The 3,307-nt window shown below is 41.8% G+C and overlaps 1 pseudogene; it reads right to left on the bottom strand.

Moving 5' to 3' along the window:
- Positions 1–615: 615 nt before the first annotated feature.
- Positions 616–2,819, bottom strand: LOC105005273 (annotated as a pseudogene).
- Positions 2,820–3,307: the final 488 nt, after the last annotated feature.

Below are 3,307 nucleotides of genomic sequence, written 5' to 3'. Positions count from 1 at the left end.
AAAAAAAAAAAAAAAAAAAAAATTAAAAAAAAAAAAAAAATTATTGATCTCTGAAGAAGAAGATTTAGCTTTGGGACCAGGAACCAGGCTTGATCACTCAAGAGTTTTTGTGTAGCAGAGTTTTATGAAAGTGAAAAATGGACAGAGAAAACTTCTGACATAGACATCAGAAGGGGGACGGAGAGTTCCCCCCTTGCTAGTGTTAGCAAGGGAGTTATACAGTTTTTTAATTGGTTATTACAATAAATCAAAAGAATGTCTCAAGGTTGTAAGGATCTTACTAGACCCACACCCACGATATACATTTTAAGATAACAAGATTAGTCAGAAGTTTTTCAGGAAGGAGAAATGTGTCCTCAATGTTATATAATCCTTACTCAGGAATGTAGAAAAAAACATTGGTCCTTTTCTCCTCCTTGAGAATTCTAGACCCCTATCTCCTCCTTGACAGCCCCAGACCCCTTTCTCCTCCTCAGGGACCCTGGACTTCTCAACAACCTGCCTAGGAATTGACTCTCTCATTCCTCCCTTTTCTTTTAGGAGAATTATGTTGCCAAGGGAAAGGGGTGTCATTTTCATTCCATAACTACTTCCTGCTGTTGATGGGCTTCGTCCCTAAATTGTTGAGGCAACATATTCTCCTAACCCTCCTGTGGAGGGTCTCTGATTCAGGGGCCTCATGTAATAGTTGGTAGGAGCCTGGACAAACATTTGTAACTTAAAAGCTTTCAGACCATTAGAAACAATTCCAATTACACAGTTACAGATGTAGGGAGCAAAGAGTAAAAACAGAACAATTAGAATTATTACAATTAAGACGTTTCTCCACCATGGGGAGCTAGTTAATGTTTTTCAAAGTGAGGTGACTGAGTCTTTAGGAGTATAATATCCAACCAGTCCATTCTGAAGGAGATCAGCCCTGGGATTTCTTTGGAAGGAATGATGCTAAAGCTGAAACTCCAGTACTTTGGCCACCTCATGCGAAGAGTTGACTCATTGGAAAAGACTCTGATGCTGGGAGGGATTGGGGGCAGGAGGAGAAGGGGACGACAGAGGATGAGATGGCTGGATGGCATCACTGACTCGATGGATGTGAGTCTGGGTGAACTCTGGGAGTTGGTGATGGACAGGGAGGCCTGGTGTGCTGCGATTCATGGGGTTGCAAAGAGTCAGACACGACTGAGCAACTGAACTGAACTGAACTGAAAGCCTGAATGGTTGTCTTCATGTGTTTAGTAAAGTGAGTAACATTAGTACTCTTACCTGGTATATATGTAAAGCATTGGGTATGAATAATGGCACAAGTTCCTCCTTGTGCAGCCGAATATCTAAGGCCAATCTGCTTTGTGAAATCACCTTTCTAATTTGTATTTGTTCAGCATTAAGGGCTGAAATAGCTTTTTGAGAATCTTGTAAAGCCTGTTGAGTAAAGTTAGTCAGAACATCAACTTGCAGCATAACTTCTGTAGTTCCCAGAGAGGGAATGAATATTGCAGCCAGATAATCATACCAGTGATATACAACCCTTGCCCAGTGAGTTTAAGGTTTGGCAGTTTAGTAGGCTTCTCTGGAAGCTCTGAAAATATGAAGTCATGAGTAAAAGTTAGACTTAGTGTGCATCTCCTTATTGAGCCATGGGGAAGCCACGCCTACAGGTAAGAGCCTCTAATCAGTTTGGAATCAGTTTGGAGGGCCAGTTTGGAGCAAGCCAGTGTGACTGAGGGATCTAGTCTCAATCAGTTCCTGGCCAGGCAAAAGGAGGACCTAAACTGGGATTGAAAAACACAAGAATGATTGTATTGTATACTTCGTGAGGCAAAAACCCCAGTTGTTTCCAATCATTATAATTAAGTTGTCGTCTAACTTCTGGTGATGGCTCTATTTGTTCCCCACATATGGAAACATTAGATAGTAGGCATCCCTTTTTAGGAGTTAGCCATATGACCTCATCCCATATTTGATACAGGTAGAAAACCACCAGATCTAGACCCATTTACCTTCTTATGTGCAGCAAAATAGTCATTAAACCAAGTTAAAATCAAAATTAAAAGTCACATTATGTCCATAGTTAAGGTACAATATATTATACCAGTCCATTTTAGGATTGCTAAATGTCATCACAGAGTTGAAGAAAGTCTCTTCCTTGAAGTGGAGAAACCCACCATGGGCAGACGTCAGCTGATGAGTGGGGAGAGTGCTCTGCAGACCCAGCAATTATGTCGATTGTGGAATGCGGCATAGGAGTGAGTGCAGGACAGGAAGACGTTGTCTTGAGGGTCAAAAGGCAGACTCAGTACTTTTGGAGTCAGCAGAAGCAAGCCCATGCATATTCTCAGGCCCATCTCGGTTTCTGGCTCAAACACCGGCTTGTTTGACTCAAAGGCTGGGTCAGGAGTTAACCTTCCGGTAATGCCTGTTGAAAAGGCTGAAAGCTGAGTCATAGTCAGTTTTAAGGCTTCAGGATCTATGACAATATCTGTGCACAAAAACAGTCTGTCATAAGACAGTTCCTTCTTCTTAGGGGCAGTTTGAGTCCTCATTAAAGCTACGGGGAGAACTTTAAACCAACTGTCTTGTGTTTCCTGAGTTAGCTTACACAGATGCCTCCTAATAATGTCATTAGCCTTTTCAATTTTTTTTGAAGATTGGGGTCTCCAGAAACAGTATAAGTGATATTCTATTCCTTGAGCTTTTGACACCCCTTGAGTTACAGACAGAGCATTATCACTCTGAACTTTAGAGTTTAAGATCCCACCTACATCATGAGAAGTCAGTACTGTTAGATTTTGCCCATTAGTAAACTTATGATCTTTAGGCATTAGTAAAATGATAGTAACAATTACCCTTGAACAATGTGGTCATAGCCTTTATTTTCAGTAAGGAACCAAACTTGGATCCCGTGGGAAAGCTCAAAGTTGGAGCTTGCAAGAGAGCAGTTTGAAGAGCCTTAAAAGCCTTTTGAGTCTCTGGGAACCAAACCAGCTTGTTGGTTTGCACCTGCTGAGTCTCAGTTATAAGTTTATATAAAGGCTGGGCAAGTTCCTCATAATCCAGAATCCAAATGCAGCAATAGCATGTAATGCCCAAGAATCTTCTCAATTGTCTTAAAGTCATATTTGGCTTGTTTAGGAATTTCAGACAATAAAGTATAAGGATTGCTGCTGCTGCTGCTGCTAAGTCACATCAGTCGTGTCTGACTCTGTGCGACCCTGTAGATGGCAGCCCACCAGGCTCCCCCATCCCTGGGATTCTCCAGGCAAGAACACTGGAGTGAGTTGCCATTTCCTCCTCCAATGCATGAAAGTGA

The sequence above is a fragment of the Bison bison genome, unplaced genomic scaffold, assembly GCF_000754665.1.
Source record: "Bison bison bison isolate TAMUID 2011002044 unplaced genomic scaffold, Bison_UMD1.0 scf7180017864487, whole genome shotgun sequence".
NCBI classification, from domain to species: Eukaryota; Metazoa; Chordata; class Mammalia; order Artiodactyla; family Bovidae; genus Bison; species Bison bison.
This window is presented reverse-complemented; position numbering and strand designations above follow the sequence as displayed.